Source organism: Pteropus alecto, unplaced genomic scaffold (genome assembly GCF_000325575.1).
Source record: "Pteropus alecto unplaced genomic scaffold, ASM32557v1 scaffold72, whole genome shotgun sequence".
NCBI lineage: Eukaryota > Metazoa > Chordata > Mammalia > Chiroptera > Pteropodidae > Pteropus > Pteropus alecto.
The window spans coordinates 11043153-11069101 of NW_006436811.1; the positions used below are offsets into that span (position 1 = coordinate 11043153).

General features: G+C 35.3%; 1 pseudogene; it reads left to right on the top strand.

Annotated features, from left to right (window-relative positions):
- LOC112481386 overlaps positions 1-24875 on the top strand; it is a 51126-nt pseudogene extending 26251 nt beyond the window's left edge.
- The last annotated feature ends 1074 nt before the right edge of the window (positions 24876-25949 follow it).

Below are 25949 nucleotides of genomic sequence, written 5' to 3' on the forward strand. Positions count from 1 at the left end.
AGACTGAGGAGAAGCAATTTCTAAAGTGGGAGGAAAATGAGATGGGGTGGTACCAGCTGAAGTTGGCCAGGAAAGCAGAAGCCAAAAATGGTTTGGATTTTATGGCAGCTAAATGTAAGCAGCAGTCTTAAAAGCTTTTGAGCAGGGTTGAGTTTTTTTATGATTATTTTCCAAAACAAAACAAAACAAAACAAAACAAACAAAGAGTATTCTGGCCACCTTGTGGAGGATTATTTATGCGGAGGGGTTGGGGTTAAGAAGGAGTATAGAAGCCATTTAGGAAAACATTGTGATAATCCAGGCACTACTAAACCTGTCCTGGCTTGAACTAAGGTAGGAGTAATGAAGATGGAAAGAGATGTAAAAGTTCATGATATACTTTAGCCATAAAACTAAAGGGACTTGCTAGAGTTTTAGAAGTGGTTATGGTAAAAAGAAACAAGAAACAAATTATAATTTGTCTCTGATAATTTGTTAAGTAGTTCACTAAGGTGAAGCAAAGAGGAACTTAGGGGCGTGAATCACGTCTTCTTTTGGGCCATGTTGAATTTGAGTTGCTTCTTAGGCAACCTCATGAAGAAATTAAATAATAATTAAGATATATGATACTGATATTTAGGAGAAATAATAGAGCAGGGTGGAAAACATAGATTTGGACTTTTAAAATGTAGAAGAGAAGAGATCCTAGGGCCAAATCCTTGATCTTTGCAACTTTTAGAATCAAGCAGAGTAGAAGGAACCAGAAATGGAGGTTGAGAAGAAGCACTGATGAAGTAGGAAGAAAATGAGGGGTGTGCGGTATCATAGTAGAAGGTAAACAGTAGATTTTTGCATGTGTTTCAAGCATAGATGTCTGCAACTAAAGAGGATTATTTGCCCCGCTGACCTACCTGCAGAATGCCATGGTTTTATGTATTATTCCTAGATGCATGAGTAGGCAAAATGACAAAACCATTCACTTTAAGTATCAAACACCTGGCCTAGCTACTTTTTCTTCTTCAGTAAATATCAAATTTAAAAGCATTTTAAATAAGAGCTTTCAAAAATGGCATGTTTCCTCATAGCAAGTTATTGGAGTTTGGGTATGAAGATACATTTGTTGTGGCTGTCAGCACTTTCCTTATTCTGATCCAGTTGTCTCAACACCACACACAGTACCAGTCATGTTTACAAACCCGTTATGCAAATGCAAGTGCTGACTAATAAAACACCAACACCAATATGGCAATTATATTTGGTAAGAGCTTTATTAAAAAAGAAAATCCTTGATAACTTGGGTTCTGTAAAACTATATAGATATGCTGATATATGGTTTTACTTATACATTTTCTGAACCCTGTCTGTAGTTCTGTGCAATTCTTGTCTCTGTTCTTTAGGTGTAATTATTGCACCTTAGTGATAAAAATTCTTTCTAGAAAATATCTGTGCCTTTCTTTAAGAGTGTACACTGGAACATCAGGGGCTCTCATATTTGAATGTCAAAAATAGTAAACTGGGTTATTCACAACCACTAGAGTGACTTTTCTAAACACATATCCAATCATGTTCTCATGATTAAAGCTCTTCACTGTCTTTTCATTGCCTATGGGAGGCTTGTGTTATGTAAAATTCTTCCTGACTTGGCCTCTGGCTACTTTTACAGATTCTTTTACAAAAGGACAACCAAATATCCTCTGTTCTAGCTGTGAACATACATTACCATTTGTGACTACTTAAAGATACAGATGGTTCATTTCATTTTATAGCACAATCCCTTTGCTCAACACCATTCCTTCTGTTTGGAATGCCTTTCCCTTTCCCTCAGCATCCCCCACCTTAGACAATCCCTAATTTTAAACTTCATACTCTGTAATCTACTACTCATACCTTGTTTATCTCTGTCCTCTCAGAACTTTGGACAGTTCCAGGCCCATATTATGCATTTCAATATGTGTATAACATTGAAAGAAACTGAACCTCAGTGCCACATCCTTCATGAAGTCTTTGCTAAACTTCTTTCCTCCTGAAATAAATCAACCTTTCTATTCTGTGTCCCCACTGTGCCCCATATATAGGCTAGAAGTACATCTTTTATGCTTAATCATACTGCTGTCTTCTCTATTAATCTATAAGTTCCTTTAAGAATTTTTTTTTATTCTTGTATCTCCTCTGCCTAGAAAAGTACCTGGAATAAATTATTATATAAGACACAAAATAAAGAAATGATTACACAAGGCTAGAATTTGGCTAGGCCATCAGAATCAGAAATGAGGCATTAGAATCAGAAATGAGGCACTGTGAAGGAGATTTTTCAACTATCTCTAACTTAGAATATGACTTAGAATATTCCATCAAAGACAACCTTTGTGGTATTATATTTTCTATTTGGCAAAACAGTAAAAAAAAAAAAAAAGAGTTTATAACAACACTAAATTAATTTGACCAAGTTTATTGATCACTTTATAAGATGTGATCTCTAAATCCAAAGAGATTACAGCTCAAAGAGTAAGATTTGTACACCACTATACAAGAGTCATGTTATAAATACTCTTTAAGACCTAGAAAAGTTCAGAAGAAGTAAACCAAAAAGGTATTACCCTGAATGGACCATGGAATATTCAGAACAAATGTGGTCTCTGAGCTTCTTTTGGAAAGGACAATGGGAGTTTTAAAGACAATAAAATGTGGAAAGCAATTCAGGAGGGAAAATAAACATTAGCAATTGCGTAGGAGAAGAAAATTGGAACTCAAAAGGATAAAATTGTCACCAATAGCATTGAGATGGTTCTAAGCTAGGGATTGAGCATAAATCACTTATGTGTAAACACACACCCAAACTCCATGCATGGAGATTTTAGGTCAGTAAACCTGGTGCCAATGATATGTCTCTTGAAAAACCTCCCCTGGTGGTTGTACAGCCAGTCATTGGCACAGGGCATGAAAGGCAAATAGGGGCTACAATTTGGAGAGGGAGTTAGTGGCCAGTATGGATAGGAGTTAACTCTTAAAGATTCAGAATTGAAAATTGGGAGTTATCATTCCCCCAGAGGCTTAAAATCTAGTTAGAGATTGGACACTACAAGAGAAACATCACCATACTTTGAATGTAGTTCCAAATGAGAGATATAGACTAGGTATGCTAAGGAAATTGGGAGGATAGCTGATTTAATTAGGACAAGCTTCATGAGAAGTTCATAAATTAGCCCTGAAACATTGTCTGAGATGGCAGATGCTTGGCTATGACTAAGTCACAACTCCTTCCCAGCTCACACTAGACATAGTTAAGCATGGCAGTCTTTCTCACTGAGCCCAGAGTGAGCCTCAGAATGCCTCTCAACACAGGATTAATCAACTCCAATTGGTCAGAATTGGCCTATAATGTAAAATTATTTGCCATCAGTGATATAAATAAACAGAAAGTAAAGTAGAATGCATTTCAGGCAGAAGCAAGAAAGGTAAGCCTGAGTGGAAGCAATAATGTTCACAAAATATTTTCAGGCTGGAAAGTAGAAATCACAAAAGAGAGAAATAGGAGGAAAATTTAGACTAGTAGGGACAAGTCAGATTCTTAAGGGCTGTAACATTGCCTCAAACATATCTATGCTGACTTCTGATTACTAGAGTGCTATTATCCAATTGCGTATTTGTTTAATATTCAGTATGCATTCATCCCTATTCTTTGTTTCCTAGACTATAACAGAAATTGTGTGTGAAGAAAAAGTCTACTATTGTTAACTGTTAGCCTCTTATTTCCTCATTCTATCTCTTCCTATAATGATACTACTCTCTCTCCCATGCAGTGTCTCTAGAAATCTCTTCCCTCCCCTGAAGCCCTGGCCCAAGGTAAGGGTAAACTTATACTAAAATGTAAATGACTGATATGATTTAGAGCATAATTTTCTCTGTTTTAAGAGTACTGGTCTTTTTATCAGTAGAGAGCCAGAGGCCTTAAGCTAAGCAGAGTTTCTCAGCTATGGCACTATTACATTTTGAACCAGATAAGTCTTTGTTGTGGGGGCGGGGAAGACTATTCCATACATCATACAGGGTTTAGCAGCATCCATGGCCCTCTACCCATTAGACGCTAGTAGCACTCCCAGTCATGGCAATCAAAACTGTCTCCAGACATTGCCAGATATCACCTGGGGGACAAAATCACCCCCAGTTGAGAACTATTGAGCTAAATAAGTAGATCTCATAATGTGAAATTTCTTATATTTGGGTACTCCTGAAATCTCTTTACTAGGCAACTAATGAAGCTGACCCAGACTATATAGAACAGCAAGTCTTATTGGCTGTCAAACTAGCTACAGCCAAGGAAGCTTTAAAAACACAATTGTTTCCTTTTGAAAGGGTTTCTTGGTAGCAATTCAAATAGAAACACAACTAAATTGACATTTGTACTGACATTCCATGCATTATCATTGGGTTAACATCTGGAAAGACAAGTTTTGCAAAATATTGTGATAAAAGATACTCTGTGTAAATAAAGAAAAATAGAGGGTTTCAGGCAAAACATGAGGATTGTCAGTATCTCCCATGAGCCATAAGTGGTCTGACATTCTGGTTTGGTCTAATATCAAATATATCAAATATACATGTATTTGGGAAGTAGCTCCCATGCTTTTGAACCTCAGACAATATATTGGCTGCTTTTCAAGAAGTGCTAATATATATATAAACTCTCTTTTTCACTTCCTAGCATTCTCTTTTTAAAATTTTCAGAGCTTGACACACATCATCAATGGTTAATTAATAAAATGAGACAAATGTCAGAAGAAAATAATTTTACTTGTGGCATTAGAATTTCATGCTGATGAATATCAAAAATTTTTTACATCAGAAATCTCTAAGAATTAGCAACTCTAATATGTCTAAAATAGTGTTAGACTCAACTATGCTTAATGTTATCTTAATCCTACCTCATTTTCTCTGGGTATTATAATAGAAATTTCATATTCTCTGTGTATTATAATGGAAATACTCAACAGCACTAAATGAACACATACAAACCATTTTCATAAATTAGTTTATATTAGGAGCATACCAAAATATCTCTTGACTACTGGATAAAATGTACCCTAAATTCAGAGTTTTCTAATCACATTCAAATTAGTACGTAGGGATTGTAGCAGATTTCAACTCTTAGCTAATGATTTAGCCGCCATTTTTCTCCAGAAGCTTAAAATCTAGGTAGAGAAATTGAATACTACAATAAAAAATTACCACATTTTGGTATAAATACTACACGAAAGATCTAGACTATGATAGGAAAGTCTAAATATTCATTAGAATGGGCTAAGTATTACAAATTAAAGAAAAACTTGACTAGCATTTAAACTTCATCTAGAGACAGTATTCAGTGGTGGTTAAAAGCATTGACTCTAAAGCCAGAGAGCCTGGGTTCACACCCTGGTTCCACCCTTAACTCATTGTGTGATTTGAGACATATTACTTAAGCTCTCTGTGCTTCTATTTTCTTAAGAGCACAATGAGTATAATAATAGAATCTCCCTCAGAAGGTTGATGTGAAGAAATATGAAGATTAAATAAATTGATAGGTGTAATGTGCTTAGAACAATAACTGGCACTGAGTAAGTATTACGTAAGTGTTTGCTACTATTATTCATTAAAAAGAAAACAGTGCAATGTGCCTGAGGGTCATCTAGTAGAGTAGTTAAGAATGCTCACCCTGGCTTCTGATCTGGGTCAGAACAGGGGCTCTATCACTTACTAGTGTGAGACTTGGGGCAAATCATATGACCTTTCTGAGCCTGTGTACAATGTGGATAAAAACAGCACATCTTTCTTAGGGTTATTTGAAAAATAAAAGTAATATCTCACATTAAGTGCATGGCAACCTACCTGTGGCAGTACTCAATAAATGTTACTTATTAATATTTACAGGTGTATTAGAAACAGAAGGAGTAAAAAAGAATAGAAAGAATCTGTCTTCCACAGTCACTTCAACGAGTACTTGTTCAGGGCCTCCTTTGCACCAGAAGTCAGGGATATAAAAGTGAACAAGACAGGAGTGCTGTCCTAAGGGAAGCTAGGCTCTGGTGAGGGTCCCCAAAGTTCTAATAAAATTCTTTAAAATTTAACGGAAACAGTGTTTTTCACAAGTGTATTCTGTTAATTTATAGAGAACTCTATGAATAATATCTGATCTGTTTATGCTTCTCCTTTGGGCTTCTAGTACTCTATTCATTCATCTGTTCATTTATTCCTGAAACTGATAGATATTGAACATCTGCTTGGGCCAGTCATGGTGCTGGGTTAGGGTATATAACAGTGTATAAAACAAACATAGCCTTGAAACACAGGGAAATTTAGATCTAAGAGAATACATGATAGAATTAATACATATAGGCATACCAGGATACTATTAAAAGAAAAGGGGAACAGCGTAATAAGAATGTGAATTTGGTTAGTCACCAATTAATAATAATTTGTTAAGTGAAGAGAGAATGCAGAAAACACTGTTTCTATCTTGTTAACTTTAGGGAAAATACAGTAGCTGCTGAAATGGGTCATTAAAGTATGGCAAGTCTAAGATGAAGCTACTTATAGAATGTATAGTCATTACCACAAACGTATCATTTGGAAGTCAGACTGGTTTAATCCTGGTGCTGTGATAAGAAAAACAGACTAGGAATCAGGATGTCTAAATTCTAATCCTGACTCTACCATTAATTACCTGTATAACCTTAAACAAGCTCATAGCCTCTGTATATATATAATTTTTCTGCATTCTTCACATGGAGAGGATGACACTTGGACTTTCTACTTCACAGGACTGTGGTAAAGCTCAAGGTAGATGGTGCATAGGACTGTTTTAAAAACAGAGTACAAATGAAAGGCACCAAGACATTTTTAATTAAAAAGGTCTGAATCAGTGATCATCTAAAAGAAGACAAAGGTATTATTTTAAAGAGAAATAATTTTTTAATTTAATTTTATTATTAGTTTCAAGTAGATAGTACATGAAATACATTTTTAAATTTTTATTTGATTATTACTTTCAAGTATATAGTACATTGGTTAGACATTTATATAGTTTATAAAATGATCCCCCTAATTGCTCTTTCTCTCCTCTGGTATTTTTTAAAAATTCAATTAAAAGCCATGGATTGATTGTCCATGATCTGTATAATATTTTAATTGGTGATTGTTCCATGTGCCAAACTGCGGCATGGCCTGCATTGTAGAAAGGGATACTTTCCATGCCAGGTAGGCTTTTGTTTTCTTTAATGTAGAAGAAGCCAGCAGTAGCTTCCTAGTGCAACTGCAAGGCTGGCTTTTGTAGCGTCCAGCAATCTTCTTTTCTTCTCTTCTCTGAATGTTGAGTGATCTGGGATGAAAAACTAACAAGCGCCTGTCAAATCTGAAGCCTTGGCTTTCCTGACAGGGGATCCACTGGACTTTCTTATCAAGAGAGCCTTTATAAAGAAACTGGAATTCTCTCTCTCTCAGAAAGGAAACAGAGCTCATCAGAATCTCTGGACCCTTGACTTAGAGGGCATGCTGTCTCTGATGAAGGCCTTTTGATCATGGGGCTTTTTTATTCAGATTTGACTTCACATTATGGCTAATCAATACTTTGCAACTGTCCAAGCCCCTAGTCAGACACACATCTCTCCATCAAGCAGGGAGGCCTCCTAATTGAAAAAATTCAGAGACCTAGGTACCAAGCCCTCAGGCCATGTCCGGTACCCACTCTCTCTTTCCATAGCATTCTAGAGATGGTGGAAATAAAATTTAGAGACATGACAGGCGCAGCCAAAGAGGATCAATTCCTGTCACTTGCCACCAGTGTTTACTGCTTCCCTAGGTCTTCAGAGGGTGTTTTTCTTTCATAGCTTAGGGGAACTTAACCTTTTAAAAATGGGAAGATGGTTTCTTCATGAATTTTAAATTATTTTTATCTCATACGTCTAGTATCATTGATTAGATTAAAATGATTATTTGCTTTCTCCCCCCCAAATACCAAATTCTGTCGAGTCATTATTGAGGGAAATGTAAATCATAGTATTGGTATTTGTGGCTACGGACTGAAGGAGACATATTAGTAATGGCTTGTGAAACAATGCAGCTAAGAAAAATAGCATTCTCATGACTTCAGTGTTGAATGGGAAGTAGAGACAAATTTCTGTTCTCAAATTTGTCACTGATATTAATCAATCTATTTACTTACATAGAGTTGATTAAATGAGGTAAAATATCTTAGTGAAAATTTAAAATATCTGGCCATTATTTCTAGTTATTTCTCTGTATCTATATACTGTATATATAAAATATCTGCAGAAGTAAGGATTTTTTTTTGTCTTTTATTGTTTTAGTATCCTTCAAATATGGCATGGCTAAATTCTCTATTGAATGAGAAGACAGAATACAATTTTGAAAGCATTGTGAGATATTTACATAAAAATTCCTGGATCATCAATAAAAGTCCATGATTTTATTATGTTTTTCCACAATCAGCAAATAATTTTTTTTTAAATACTAATATTCATCTTGGTTTATGACAGCCTTACAAATACATAAAGGTTTTTTCTCTTCTACCCTAAAGCTACTATTACCAAAGAGTTAAAAATTTAGTCATTCAGCCATCAATATTTGATATATTTTCAATTGAATTGGTTTACCTGTTTCCCATCCCCTCTACTACATACTTACATACATATGAAATTGACTAAATTGTTTGGGTATTGAGTCAATACAGGTCTCATTCTTTAATATTATCCTGAAAAAAAATTTTTACCCACACTAAGCAATTTGCCTCTTAAAAGACAGAATTTGCGGCTGAATAAAATTAACCAGAATGTTTAAGGAATTAGATATTTAGATTTTGGGGTTAAGTGATTAATCAGTTATTCTTCCCCCAAGATTATTAGCTTCGAAACCTTTCTAAACACTACCACACATTCTTGCCTTAGAACAGTGTGTTGAATGGAATCTATTTTTCTTTGTTGAATCATGAAAGACTTCAAAGTCCTTTGGGCCCGAGGATCACTATTTTTAACATTAGTTCTCCCTGAATAAAAATGTGGGTATAAAGTTATGGAAAATTTAGTAGCGTGGATACCAACCCCCGGATATATTCTGGAAGTTGTTTTGCTTTATATAAACACATGTAAGGCACTTAATTTCTTTTCATTTGCCTTTTTCTCATAGGTTGAGTGCAAAAACAAATAAACAAAAAGTCAATTGAATGAAGTTTCTGGTTAAATAGGTACTCATCAATCTAGACCTCCTATGCTATGCGTCTATATTTTAACCAACACTTGTATGAGCTGAGCAATTTTTATAAGTCGAAAAAATATATAGAACCAAACTAACTTCAAAGACACCTGACTGTATGTTGAACAAAACACCTTCTGGGGAATGGAGTGCTCACTGGCATAAGATAGCTGACCTATGTGCCCTGTTCCAATGATTCATAGAAGATATCCATACTTAATAGAAACTCTTCTTGAAGTCCTGGAAGAGGTCATCTGTCTCCTCTGGGTTTAGAAAAGATCTGTGTATTCTAACTCAAGTATCTATCATTACTCTCTTATAGAAAATTCTGTGTGCTCTGTAATTTTTGGAATTGTATTGCTGAAAAGAGTTTAAGACCTTTGATAATGAGGCACTATCTCAATATGATAATACTTGCCCCCTCACTACAAGTGTGATTTTGCTATTTGGTCTCCTACTTAGCTCTAGAATTGAGAAGTTTGCCTTGCATTTGGGGGTTCTTATTATACCTGTCTAACTTTTCAATAAGATTCCATTAATTACATTCCATTCTTTTCACTTTGATATCTCATTAAAATCTTATAAATGATCATGCAGTGACCTTGAAGGCTATGCATAATACATGAAAGTAAACCTGCAGTAAAATGTATTCTTTCACTCCTGACTGGCTACATTCCACGCTTCTTTTCTTCTCCCAAGTGACTCCAGTTGGGAGAGCTAACTGAGCCAAGGTATGTAGGGATGCACGCATCTCCCAGCCCCGGTACCTTTCTTAGTCATGACAGCTGCAATATGTTAATGGTTTCTGTTTGGATGTGATGGCCCAGTTACTACTTAGGGCACTATGCTAATTAACATATGATGGCAACAACAGGTGCAAATGTCATTTTACATCAGCCTCATGCACATGCAAAGATAGCTAGCAGCCCAGAAACAAGCCAAGAAAATATTACCTTTAGTCAGCAGCCTTGCAATCTCAGAACAGATCTTCTTTAATGTTCATGATTAAAGGATTCACAGGCTACTGTTGCTTTTTTTTTCCCGCAAGAATGGGATTTCTGAATATATGAGAATAGCTTTTAAAAGTTATGTTTCAACAAAATGCACTTCTATGGCAGATCAAGTAAAATGCACAAGGTCTGTATTTATGAAGCTTTCCTTATTGAATGCAAGTTCCACTGATCCACATGTATTGCACTGAGAACCTTCTAAAATGGACATAGTTTTGCACAGGGAAAAATAATATCAGCTGGCGTAAGGCGATTTCCCAGAGGATTTATTGCATTTTATTTTATTTGTATGTTTATTTAGACGTTGATTCTTTGTTAGTTATTTTTTTTATTTTAATGAAATTGAATAAAAATAGAAACATCCTCTTAGTTAAGACACTATGTATGTTCCATTTAACAGTAAATATTTCTTTACCCTACAAAAGGGAAGCTCATATATTGCTATCTTACATAAGTAACAAATACAATTAATACCAAGTGATTTAGCTTACTTTTAATAAGGATCACTAATTTACCATATAAGCTGTCCCCAAAAAGGAGGTTTGTTAGTTTAATTTTTTTTTAACAATTTGAGTTCCATGAGATTTATATTTATTATACAATCCAAGGATATGAAAGAAAAAAAGGTGAAGAAATCCGAATGATGACACAAACATGCCCTATCTGTTGAATTGGCTACCTTGGTCTACCACTCTGGCTGTGAAGCCTTGGCCACATCACTTTCTCAGCCTTGGTTTCCTTTTTTATAAAACAGGGACATTGGAAACACCTCAGGTGCTATGAGATTGTAACTGGGATCCTAAACTAAATGCAATTCAGAATGATTTGCATTTTGTTTGTAACCTTGCCATAGCAGTACTGTGTACCCTGTAATTATTTTTAAATGTCAATGACACATAAACTTTGGGGCTACTCCAAGGCTGGGCTTATGTCAGATTTATCTTTTCCAATACCTAGCACAGTGCTGGAGCATAATAGATTTCAAAAAATATGCTGTGCGTGGATTTGCAAATAATTAAGTCTGTGATTCTCTAAACTGTTCATCTCAGAACCCAAAGGGCTTTTGTTTATGTTGATATTTATAGTATTGGAAATTAAAATTGAGAAATTATTAAAATGTTAATGTATTAAGTAATTTAAAACAAAAATAAATCCATTATATGGTAACACAAATAATATATTTTTACTTTAAAACATTACACTTTCCAAAGCAAAAAATATGAGGAATAGCATTTTTAACATCTTTCCAACCTCTTTAACATCTGTCTTAATGGAAAAGAGCTAGCTTTTCATGTCTGCTTCACAGATATATTGTTTTGGGACTTCACAAATATTCTGGGACATTTATAAGGCAGAATCCAGAAAACTTACCAGTGTGCTGGCAACTCGTATAAATGTGTCCTTGATATCTCAGCTATATTTCGATGAACCTCGAGGATAAACAAAAGCATGTAATATAAGTCATGAGCCATTCATGAGCAAAGAACATCAAATCCCAGAGCTTTCATGATTCCAGAAATTTATTATTAAAAAAATCATCGATTAATATCTTCAAAATAAGTATTACATAATATTTAAGAATATAGACTTGGACATTGAATGCAACTGGGTTCGAATTCCATATGACTTGGATAAGTGACTTAACCTCTCTCAGCTTTGTTTTTCTGTTCGGTATAATGAAATGATTTCTGCCTCATAGTATTGCCATGAAAATTAAATAAGATCATGCAAGTTTTCTTATTAGTATTGGTTTTCTTTTTAGTATTTAGCACAGTTCCTAGAACAGAGTAAACCTCAACCAATGTTAGCAATTGGCAGGCAGAGGGCAAGGTGGGACCTTTCTATAAAGGATATTCATTTATAACCCTTTATAACACATCATAATTCTGTGAAGCCATATCCACTCCTCTGAAGAAATTCAGTCCAAACACACAAGGAATCTAATTTTTACTCGAGTCTTTCAAAAGCCCTTGAGAGTTCCATTCATAATCATCCAGCTAAACGTCTTATATCTCCTATTATTCCTAGCCAGTTTTTTACACTTCATGCTTTTATAAACCTGTAATATCCCAGCCACCACTCCACACCCAACTCTGCTATCCATCCAGGCTCTGACTCTCTCTCCACCAACTTTTTTCTATTCTCCTAGGTCCTTTCCCTCAACCTCTAACCTCCAGGCTCTGCTACTTCCCTGCCCATGCTCTGCTTTGGCTTCCAAACTCCAGGAGCCACAGGCCATAGCAGACATCTGTGGAAGAAGGCACAAGCAGGAGGGAGCGATCAGACAAGACTTCAGGCCCTGTTCCCAGAGAACAAAAAGACTTCAGGGCCCCAGAATTCTTCATCCACAGCATAGTGTAGAAACAGAATGAAAGTCTACCTGCATGACTAATTTACTTACCTGTCTGAATTCTGGGAGATTTTTCCGTACTCTAGAACCGAAAACTTGGCACTTACTCAACACATAGTTCTTGACTATTTTGTTTTCTGTTTCCTACCCTTGATTGCAGGATGCCTAGTTGTCTAAAGGGGTTTATGGCTAAGACTAACACAAATTTTCAAGGGAAAAATATTTATGAATATTTCGAACTGCAATCAGCCCCTCTGATTAATCACAGGGCAATACCAGAGCCCAGATGGTTTACATTTATGCATTTTTTCCATTGCAGATACTGCTTCTCAAACAGGAGAAACCGTAGAAATTTTGGACCAAAGATTAAGTGACATGGTCAGAAGGAATTAAAGTCAAGTCAGGGATGCTTTTGTAAAAAGCCATGTGGCAATGATGATGGAAGTGATTCTTTTGACACAAAAAGAAAGATGAAATTGTAGAAAACAGTTGCATCTGCTTTGTGGTCTCTCTGCGGTTATGATCTCTCCCACACCTGTCCTACTTCCTTAAAAAAAGGATTGGAATGGACATAAAAGGGGCAACGATTCTCTCCAGAAAGAGTTGGGCAAATTTATGTTTTTAACTATCACTTAGATTGCAGGCTATCCAGAAAGGGACATATTTTGGACCACATTACATAGTAACCGGGAATTGACATGTCCCAGTACCATTATGCATGGTGTCCACTCTCTATACTTCTCCCCTGAAAAGTGAAATTCACTACAAAAGGAAATTCAGCATGTAATGTAAAAACGTGTGTAACGCTGAAGTGGCACAGAACTTACCTCAGATTGGCTGCAATATTTCACTACAAAAGGAAGGACCACATGGGCCTGGAACTCACTATAACTGTTCTGTGTTCAGCCTTGAGATGAAACAAGCCTCCTGTCTACCTGTGTACAGGGAATTACCAGGAACAGAGGCACTATCACTAAAAAACGTTTTCTACTGCAGTTTATTTATTTGTCTTACACTTGTGTTTTCTACTCCAAATTATTTATTCATCTTGGAATTCATTTTTCTTCCACTAAATGTGTGCATAACATACTCGAAAATTATTACTACATTTTTCTGTTGGGGTTCTCTAGCCATGGATCTGTCCATCATTAGCATTAGGCACTGTAATTTCTCTTTTTTAAAGAGAGTTTATTGGCTATTTCTCACTATGGTTTGTGGGGCAAAATAGAAGGTTTATATTTATATTTATTTATATTTATATTTATATTTATGTTTATAGCACATGTAAGTATCTTCTCCCACGGTATGATGTGCATGAAAAGGGGCTGAGCATAAATCACTTTCATGTCACATTTTATCACTCACCACCCAACACCAACCACATAAGCACACCAGCCCACCTTGTAAGAGGTTGCTGACTGTGAGAAAGGAAAAGAGAGAAAGTGGAAGGAAAAGAGTGAACAGGAAATGAGATCAGCGCTACCCTTATTTACAGGTACTGGCAAACGTCTGCTGGCTGAGCTCAAATTTTCTGTGTCCCAAGAACACTCTGTGCAATGTATCCCTAGGTGTGACTAACATTGTCTTTTCAGGATAGACTTTTGCATATACTTTTTCTACATATAACTTGTTTTTTAATTTAACTTTATTATTAATTTCAAGTATACAGTACATTGGTTAGACATTTCTATAGTATACAAAACAATCCCCTTAATTACTCCCTCCCTCCTGCGGCCCTCCACCTAGCCGTTAGATTACTGCTGACTGCATTCCCGATGCGGTGCTCCCCACCCCATGACCATCTATCAACTACTAATTTGTACTTTTTTAACCCTTCACCCTTTTCTCCAAGTCCCCCAAACCCCCTCTCCTATGGCCATCACCAGATTGTCCTCTATATTTGTGAGTCTGTTTCTAATTAGTTTGTTCTTTTTGTTCCTTAGATTCCTCGTGTAAGTAAAATCATATGGTATTTATCTTTCTCTGTCTGACTCATTTCTCTCAGCATAATAACCTCTAGGTCTAGCCATGTCGTTGCAAATGGTAGGATTTCATTTTTTAATGGCCGAGTAATATTCCATTGTATATATGAACCATAACTTCTTTGTCCAATCGTCTTTTGCTTCCATATCTTGGCTATTGTAAATTGTGCTGCCATGAACATAGGGGTGCATAGATCTTTATGAATTGTTGTTTTGGTTTTCTTTAGATAAATACCCAGAAATGTAATTGCTGGGTCAAAAGGTAGATCAATTTTTAATTTTTTGAGGTATTAGATATAATTTATTTTTAAATTAAGAATATTGGCTTTAAAATAGTTAACCAGTGACTACATGTGGCCTCTCCCTGTGGCCTGGCTTCCTTATAGTATGGAGGCCTCAGGGTGTTCGCTGTTACATGGTGAGCCAGGGATCCAAATGGAGTGTCCCAGCCAGCGAGGCATAGCGGCACTGTCAGTTATGACCAGGCCTCAAAAATCACACTATGTCACTTGAACCACAGTCCACCAGTTATAAGCAAATCACAAGCTTGCCCAGATCCAAGACAAGGAGAATTTGACTCCAATTCTTGAGAGAGTGGTAGTAGGTTCTAGAAGAGCATGTGGGACAGGAAGTCACAGCTGTGCTCCTGAACACTCCCAGTGTCCCCCCAACACGCACACACCAGCCTCCACTGCAGCGCACACACGCATGCCCAGGGGGAGATGGAGCAGCCACAGGAGTGCACGCAGCTGCTTGTGCGGCCGCAGCTTTGGAAAGTGCAATTTGCACCATGAATTCACAAAACAGCTGACAATGAATAATGAGGAAAAATCATCTGAACCATTATGCGTCATAATATATAACAATCTCAGTTGGTTGATTTCATTTTTCACATTTCAGTAGGTTGTTAGGCATCCTGAAGATCTAGTAAAACGTTCCTTGTTCCCTTCGTAAAATGCTATTTTTTTTAATTTTAAAAAAAGGTTGTAAGTTGAATGCCGACGAGAAGCAATGTAATAAGAAAGTAGAAATTCCTAAATGATGCTTCAGAATATGTTGACCAAGAAAATTATGCCGTGGAAATACAAACTGAAAAATATACTTTAGGATTTGTGTCTGTGTCATGAAGGTGAGACTCAGGCTTAAGCATCTGTAAATGGAGCAGGTTTAAGAGATTCTAGGGTAGTAAGAGGCATCCAAAGTCACTTCGTTAGCCATGGCTGGAAGATTTCAGACCAGAGGCTACCATTGGATTTCTCAAGGTATAAGTAAGTGTATAAGTATAGCTGTAAGACATGCATTAGAATAATGCATTAGTAAAATGGTAGTTTCCCTAAAATATTGAAATATGTGTTCTCTGAGAGGAAGCTTGGCTCTGTATAATTACTAATCTTTGCTAATTTTTGTAATCTTTTGCTTTTGAGATATTATTTGGCGATATAACCCTGAATATTCTGCTTCCACTTTTGTTTTTTCATAATTATATAACCTTTAAAGCAATAGTTTACAAGTAAATTAAAATATTTATACTACATTTCAAACCATAGATATTAATAAATACTTTGGAGCTAAAAGTTTTCCATACAATATCCTAGTAAAATGTTGTCTTTTAAAATGTTCTACAACTTGAAATTTTAAATATGTGTGTGTGTGTGTGTGTGTGTGTGTGTGTGTGTACGTGTGTGTGTATACACATACACATTTCACCAGTGGATATTTGGCTAATGGAATTATAACTCCTTGCCTAGGCTCACAGGTTGTGCTTGCTGAGTGAAACTTTCTCAGAAATCTGTGTAGCATTTCCTGGGCTTTTATTTCAAAAAGCCAAACCCTGCCTGGGCCCACTAATACAAGCACATATTATTTTCATGCATTTCCATTTGCATGTGCAAATATCCATATTTGCTCATGGAAATTGCACAGGAAAGCAGGTAATAATTTAGAAAAAGGACAACCCTATTCAGTATGCACTGGTGCATGAAGAAACATGTGCTTTCGGTGTTCAAAGATTGCCCAGTCTACGGGCAGTTCACGAAGAAAAAAATGAATGTTCAGGTGAGTTGACAAATAATAAGGATGCACGTAAAGGAAAATGCTAAAAGTTAGTGTTATTTCACAGTAATTTTATTCTAGCTTTGCTTATATAATCCACCATCATTTTTTTTTTTCAGCTTGAAAAGAAACTAGGCTGAGTATAAGAATTAACTACTCTATTTCCACTTCTTTAATTTCCAGTGGCAGTTTTCATGGTTATTTTGCTCTCTGTTTCTGCCTCCTGTGAAAACATATATGTGAATAAGTTTCTTTTCTGCTTAATTAAAATATATGTGGTAATGTGAAAATCAGTTTCCCTCGCTTTTACTACCTTAATTGCCCTTTGTTAATTCCAGGACTTTTTTCCCCTCATATTTTGCAATTCATTCCTTTATCAAAATGGCGATGTCTTTTCTCATTATTCTATCTTCTTAAAGAGTAGACTGAATGGAAATCGGTTTGGAGACTAAAATATCGAGGCATGGCCATGCTATGATATGCTTTTTTTGTGAGATTGAGTTTCTTTAAGAGTCACCCTTGTAGCAAGTAGTCAATTTGTAGTAATAACTCAAAAAAGGAAATCACTGCTGTTTTCCTCCAATAGCTCAGAACTCAGGAATGTTCCTCACATCCATATATTTCAGGGTGTCTCCAATTGGCTCCCAAATAAGTGTGGTTACCCGCTAGGCAGCTCCACTGGCTTCCCAGACACACTATTTCATCTCTGCAACCTGTCGCTGCCCTGACAGTGTGGACATCTCCATCTTCCAAGCACCATGCTGCAGGACTGCCATTCTCTCTGGGCACTGCCGTCCTCACATACACCACAGCCTCTCACCACTGCTAATACACCTGACCCCATGAGGATCCAGTATCATGGCTGTTGGCTTTTAAAGTGAATAGAATGTCTCTTTCTTCTTGCGTATTACATTATGTCACATGACTGCAGCCAAAACACTGTGCTGTGCCCAGAGTCTTAGCTTTGCCAAACAAGTGTTTCCATTTTAACTCAAAGATCCTGCTTACAGGATCGTAAGCCTCAGAGATGAGTACAAGGGGAAGGAGGAATAATTTTCTAGGCTGATAGATACTGCCACTGAGTCATGCCCAGAATCATCCTTCCCTTCTGATGTGTTGTTATAGAGTCAAGCATCTCAGGCTTGGTGCCACCAATTCAGCGGGCCAATTCGGGCTCACACATCTATGGACCTCAGCAAGGTTCACAAGTCGGACACAAGTTGAGCTATACTAAGACCCCTGCCATGTTGCGCATTCACTTCTATCAGTCTTTGTCTACAGTAATTATTTGGCTCATTGGTTCTCAGAAGGGTGGGGGACGATATTAGCATCAAGATTACTAGGACAGTTTTGCCATTTTATAAGGTATTAAAAATCACTTTTTTAGCCAAAAGAAAAGGAAAGAAATTTCACAAAATAGGTAAAAAAGAGAGAGAAAGAGAGAGAGGCAGAGAGAGAGTGGGAAGCGGGGCGGAGGGAACAGACTAGAGACCAGAATAAGTGATGATGATACAACAACCCACAGGCAGAGCCAATATTTGGAGCCATAACCTTACCTAACCTCTCCGGGAGGAGGGTTAGCACCAGATTCAGTCACTTCAGAGAAAGGGGCAAAAAGACAAACCATCTAAACGTCAGACTCTTAGGTTGGCAAGGACTTTAGGTTACCCTGCTGTTAAAAGGTCATTGCACATGCTGAGTAATATTTTTTAAAATCTGATTAAACAAGACTAGGGGGACATCACTTGTTTAAAAGAAAATGAACATGAGGAGGAGGAATATGCTCAAAAAGTTGGAGAAATGGAGAAAGAAAAGGAGGGAGGAAAGGAGAGAGGGAGAATGCATTTTAATAAGCTATTTACCTAAGCAAGTTTATATAGGTACATCTAAGAATATTAGCAAAAAAAAAAAAAGTCATAGTTTTAACTTGTCATCAAGGTACAAAAACTATACCATGAATCAGGCAATCATTAGACCCACAAATTAGATAAGGGAGAATAGAAATGAGATAAAGCCATGGAACATATTTTTAAACCAACCTAACTTTCATCATGCACATTTAGTTTCTTCATGGAGGTAGCCAACTTGTATTCAAAAACAATTTCAATAATTCTTATAATAAGAACTTATTATGAGAACAACTATAAATCCTAACTTATGAATATGTTAGTGAACCATTTTTAATTGGTGACAAGTTCTTTTCATCTGCCTTTTCAAAATTAAGATTTATTAAAAGCAAGGAAGAAATTGAAAGTTACCTTTTTGGGTTGTGTTTACTTTGCTTTTTTAATTTAAAGAATAATTTCATTTAATAATAACTGTCTATTTAAAAACTATTATATGGATGCATATCTAAATGTCAACTATTTAAAATTTCTACTAACGAAGACCACAGTTATTTTGGCTGAGCATAATTTGTTGTAACTTTGATGAAGTGTGTGTGTGTGTGTATGTGTGTGTGTGTGTGTGTGTGTTAATAAAGGCGATATCTTATCTCTAGTATTAAGACTTGGGCTAAAGCAAGAAACAGATGACTAATAAAAAAAATCCATGGGCAACTGGAAAGCCTATTTCATACATGAGAAGGTTTTCTAACTAGACGTTCTTCACTTTTAAAAATTGCTAATAGGACTCTATCATTTCCCAAATGTTTATTCATCAAATTTATTACATGCTGGTATAGTTTTAAAATATTTACTATAAACTTTCCATCTTAACATACAACATAACTGGACAATTACATAAATGTGAGAGTTTCACTTCTGATGAGAAAATCTTAAAAAGTAAAATATGTCTAACCATGCTAGATCATTTGCATACATGGAAAAGAATAAATAGTGAATTACTATTTCCAAATTGCTCACTATTTCAGACCCAGTGTGGCTCTTCATTTTTCAGCTTTATCTTGCTCATTCTTTGTTAATTAAAAATGTTAAAAATTAATCTATTGTCAAACTCGTTTTGTAGTTAATAGGCTACTGTATAGCAGCTTAATGTCTAACTACTGTGTGTGAATTACCACAGCCTATGTACTACTAGTAAACATTTAAATATTTAACAGGGTAATTTGTTCATATTACAATATAATCTTTACTTTTTTTTACCTGAAGCATGTTCATCATGGGTCAGAGGTTAATGAGGGTCTAGATGAACATCGGTAGTGAGGTTAATGTCAACTTACTGTGGAATCTGAGGTCCAGAACTACTTGCCCTTTTGCAGCTTATTTTTCCTACCTGTGTAGTGGGATTGCAGAGAATCATAATTTTTAATTCATTATAAAATCGATATTATAAGGACCTGTTCCGTTTTTACTTTTCCCTCTAAAAAACCACAAAACACTGAATTTTTCTGTACCAGGCCACTTCTCTTACATTCACCAGAGTTGACAATAGAATATCTTCCATAATATAGTACTAAGATATAGTAGCTGTTCACATTGAATGGCTAAATGAATGGAAATGTCCTGTTTCAAGGTCAAATCGTATTTCCTGAAATCTAGTCCAAATTCATTTAATCAAATCCCCGTATCTTTTTATTTCTCTTGAGTAATTTTTTTGATACCTGAGTCATGTGTTTAATATTGACTCTGAAAATAATATGCTATCATTATCTTTATTATTTTTCCAGACAGCTTTCTAAAGCAATTTCTTCTCCTCATTATAATTTTTCCAACAGCCCCCTTTCCAGGCCTCTTGGTTGATCTGTCAATCCTCTCAGTATTATCCTTAACCAGAAGACAAATCACTGTCCTATTTCCTCTCACATGTTAAAGAAATCCTTGTTCAAAAAGAACATGCTCTATGTTTTCATTTATCCTCATAGTTTCATGTGTGTAGCAATTTCATGTATGAAATATCAGTTAATATAGATTCTCTTGGTAAAGGAAAATATAAAAATATGATTAAATCAGTTTATTGTCACGTACTATTCTCTGATTCTTTTTACTAACATTAGAAAAGTCATATGAAAAATTTTAATTATAAGATAATATATTCAATCACCTTATCTATAAGTGGTACCTATCAACCCAATTTTTAATATTTTATCATGTACACTTGGTCATCTCGCTTTCAAAGTAAATATGAAAATGCCACGCCATTTTTGCCCCCAAGAATTCTTCAGCAATTGTTACAAACCTAGGAAAAAAAAACATGGTTCTGACCAGTAAGGTTTCTTTTGCTGCCCATATTACTGCTTGACTTATAATTACCCAACATTCCACTTAATCCCCTTAATATTTATTTGGAGTCAAAGGCATCACACCTAGTTTGCCAATCACATAATAAGAATCACTATTTTAGCATAATTTATGCTAACTTTCTTTTGAGAGTGAAAAAAGTATTACTGTGTCTTCTCAGTTTTCTACAATAAAGCATTTTAATGTACATTTGATTGTGAAAGTAAAAGGAGTCAACGTGATATAATATTATCACCCATTAGTAAGATTGCATCAATAAAACATAACTGCACAGTTTGGATCTGAGATCAACAGGTAACCTTTGGATGACAGAGGTCAAAATCTCAAGGCAAAGGGACTAAAGATAGACAAGGTTTGACTGAGCATTCCTGGAGAACATGGGCACAGCCCAGGGTGGGCACAATGCTCCTGGGTTCTGGACCACAGGAACATTGTGCGATCTGCTCCCTGGCAACCCTAGTGAGAAGAGAGAATTGGGCACAGAGGTTACCAAGAAAGAGAGCTCCAGAAGGGTTTTTTTTCTGTTTTGGTTTGTTTTTCTGATTAAGTTACATTTTACATACAATATTGTTTAAGTTCAAGGTGTACAACATATTTGATTTGATATATTTATATTGCAATTTGAATATCATATAGCATTAGCTAACATTTCTATCTTGTCACATAATTATCATTTTTTCTAGTGTTGGGAACACTTAACATCTAGTCACATAGCAAGTTTATGTTTATGATACAGTTTTGTTGAAGGGTTTTGAAAGTACTCAATGAGTTTTGCCTTGGCTAGCCTCAAATATCACCCAGCCTGAACAACATAGAAAGAATCCAGGCTTAGTTTTCTTTGTCTTTACATGAAGGTTCAGCTGATCTGTGAGTTGCTTTGCTTGAGATTAGATCTCTTACTGAAATTGTTCTACAATCACTACATAAATGACATTTTTTTCTTTTTTACCTGATATTTTCTAAGAGCAAAAGCTAAGCTATGGGCACAGTTTTTGACCTGAGGAAAGGCAAAAAAACTTTTTTCTTTAAAAGTTGTCTTGCTTGCCAGACATGTGCATCTAAGTTCCAGCAAATCTACTTAAACCTGTTATTTGGAGATTCATAAAACTTGAATAGGTAAAATTTGTTCTATGGATGTTTTATTCCTCAATATTTGAGATTTTAATTTCTTCTTTTTTAATCTGCTTCAGGTGGGTAGGAAAGAAATAAGATTCTTTAAGCATACTATTTAGGTCCTTCTTCTCTCTTTTATAAGGAGCTCATAAATCAAAATAGAAACATTTTCTGGATTTTTCCACACTCATTCCCTCTCCACAATATTTATTGAGTATTCAGGCTATGCACAGTTCACTCTCCTAGACACTATAAGAGAAATAGTAGAATTATCTTCTTTGCAATACACTCAAAGAGAAACAAAAAAGCATGTACCACAGTTATATACAAAAGAAGCTTCTAAAATATTATAAAATAAGTTGCCCACTGTACGTGGACTTGTGTATTTCTAACCTAAGACAGTGATGATTCCCTATCAGAAGACAAGCATGAGCCTATGATAAAATCGAGGTCTGAAATGGCACTTATAATCTGGTTTCTGAAAAAATTATCATATAGGAAATGAACAGAGAATAAAAAACAACAACAATAAAAGAATACATCTGACACCAAGTGCTAAATTTTGTCATATAAAAGTAATATCATAAGACTGATGTGAGTAAGATTGTTTATGCCGGAAGTTCTTTCTTGATTCATTGAAGTCTAGCATACACATAGTATGTATACACCTATGCAAGCAACACCCAGATCAAGATCTAGAACATTCCAGCACTCCATAGGGCTTCCTCTGGCTTCTTCCAGTCAATATATACCTACACTCAAAGTTGATCACTGTTTTTGCCTTCTGTTAAACAAGAGAAATTAGTGAAAATAAAAGCCAGTGGTGTACCCAGAAAAGAGAGAACTTAATTCTAGAAAAGTCCGAAGATGGAAATAGGGGATTGGCAGATTCTAACAGGATAATGGCTCTAAAATAATGTTAGGAAAGATCTTTGCACATTCTTCTCCCCCAGCCTGGATGCTATTTCCTCACTAATTATCTGGCCCATTTCAGTTCCTCCATAGCAAGCTCTCAGGGGCCTCTCTAGAAAGCCTTTTTTATCCCTTCCAGTGCAGAGAACCATATCTACTACGTGCTCCAGAGCTCCCTGCATTCAGCTATATCAGAGTCATGAGCATACAATTTGTTTGTAATTGTTTGTCTGTCTGGCTTCAAATCTGTTTCTTAAGAGCTGGAATCCTACTTCATTTTTGTATCTTCCAACTCTTAGCATTCACATGTAAAACTAATATATATGCTCAATATATTTGTTTTGAAACTGAATTAGTTGAAGGAAGAACCAGATAACTGGTAATTAAAAGACTTGGTCCTAGCTCTTATTCTTCCACCACTACTGGAAGACTTTTGAAAGTATACATACTTTTTCTATTTTCTCATTTTACTACTCTTATTTACTACAAATTAAATTTGAAGATTTTGTTCACTGATGTACTTCTAGGGCCTAGGTTACTTCCTGGCACTTAATAAGCCCTTAATAGATATTTGCTGAATGAATGAATGAATGAATGAATGGACAAATGAATAAATGAAAAGTTCCATATACAAATAGTTTAAGATCATATCTCCTTGGTCTCTCAACTCTGGTTTATTTAAATTATAAGGAAATATAATATCTGGCTAGCTGTTACATAATGTATTAAACATAAAATCAAACTTGATGAAAGAAGAATTCTATTATTTATTTTGAAAACAGACATGAATGTCTTCTTACATTATTGTTATTATTCCTCCACTTCCTAGACTCTCAAATATTATGAGTGAGCAACACTCTGGATAACTTTCATAGGGCCAAGCCATGCATCCATAAATTCTTTCAGCTTTGTGAAAAATTTGGAATAACACAAATATTCACTTTTATTTGGCCTAGTTAGGTCCTCTCACTCTCTTTCTCTTTCTCTCTCTCTCTTGCCCTTCTCCCCTCATCTTTCCTTTCTCCTTTCCTAAGGGCTTATTACCATTACTGTAAATCTTTTAAGTACACAATGCTAGTCCTCTCTTCATGACAACGGCCAACTCAAGTGTGTATTTGGGTTTGACCCTATATCTCCTCCCATCCTGTCGCCATCTTGCTGCACCATATCTGGGTGCTAATTGAGGTCTCTTGGGAATTTCTACTCCATTAGAAAAAAGATCCCTAAATCATTAACAGTAAGATCCATCAACATCTTTAGTTTAATTGACATCTCCCTACAGCTTTTTCTCACACGCCCCTAGTCCTCAGAATTCTGAGTCAGAAAGCAGATTCAGAGATCTCTAGCCTCACTTGCCTGATGATACAGAAGATCATTCTTTCCTTTTCCACTTCCATGACACAAATACAGGTCCCAACATTCACAGTGGCTTTGTTTCCATTTTTGTTTACCACCAATTTTGTCCTTCACCTTCTTGCTACAGTGACCATCAAATCTGACTTCTGGTAAAGATGAAAAAGCATTCTCACTTGGATGCAGCAATTCCATTCTAAATATATGCACAAGAATATTAAAAACACAGGGTAAAGGAGAGGGGATGGCCCTGTAGTAGAAATGTGGCAGAGCACAAGGACCTAGCTGCACAGGCTGACAAGAAACTATTGAAGTTCTAGAACAATGAAACAGAATTTCATAAGAACATACAGATGCAGAGCAGAAATCCTCTGGAGATTGTGAAGGCTATAATGCCTTGTATATCAAGTTGATATCTTCTGACGGTCATAAATTTATTATAAAAATAATAATAATAATAATATGCCTTAACAACAGAAATAAGAGCCATGTTGAGTTACCCAGTTTAGATGTTAAAAAATGAAGCCATTGAAGTCTATTTTAAAAGATTCCTTCATGTGTGCTATTAAATTTCATCTGCAAGGTTTTCTATACTAACAACTCCATTGAGAATGCCAAATTCCCAACTGCACCTGAAATTACGTTGGAACTGCTGATGGCTGTGAACTTCGCAGATTGTTAAATAAAATACAATCTAATAAAGTGCTAAATTTTTTTAGCATTCAATTCTCATTGTTAAATATTCTTTCATATTTGCTGTTCCTGTATGCAGTTGAGAACTATAAAATTTATTGAAAAGCAGATTACTGTCAGAGTTGAAATTTGTTCCTCACATAAATGAGTTAAAGCCATTTTCACAAACTGAAAAATAAATATTTTAATTTGTAGATGACTATATCTTACCTTTTGAATAAAACTTCAATAACCATTAAGTAAACTACTTCAGTAACCATGAAGTAAATGCTAAGAATTAGGTTTAAATGTGCAACTACATGTAAACATGGGAACTACGTATTGACATGTCTTTAGTATTTATTTAAACCCATTGTGAATTTATTATAGTTATGACTAGGATCGCTCAAGTTGCACAAATAGTTAAATATAAACATGTCTTTACTTAGTTAAAACATTGATTCTTATGACACTCAATTACATAAAAATCTCTCTTTTCTAAGTGTCATTTCATGAAAATAAAAAGGCACAGTCAGGTTCACAAACATTGTAAGAAGCTATTATCATTTCTTTTCAACATTTTTCAGAATATCCTAAGCAGCAGGAAAAGTAAGTAAATAAATAATCCTTAAAAAATTTTAAATAAAACTATTATTATTTGCAAATAGTATGATCATGTAACAAAGTTCAAAAGAATCTATAGAAAATTATTAATATTAAATATGAGGTTAGGAGATTCAGAAAACTAATTACAATTGTTAAAGCTGCATAATGAACACATGGAGGCTTATTACACATTTTTGTATGTTTGTAAATTCCCATTATAAATTTTGAAAAAAAAGAGAAGCAGAGTTCCTGGATAAACGTCAATATATAATAATCACTTGAATTTGTATACACTAGAGACACAAAAAAGTAAATTTTAAAAAATATCATTTATAATAACACCAAAATATGTCAAATACCTAGAAATAAACATAAGAAAATACAAAATCTCTAAGCAAAAAACTACAAAATAATATTGAAAAATTTTAAAAATCTAAATGCCTATAGGATAATCCTTAACCACGGATTGAAGAGTCAA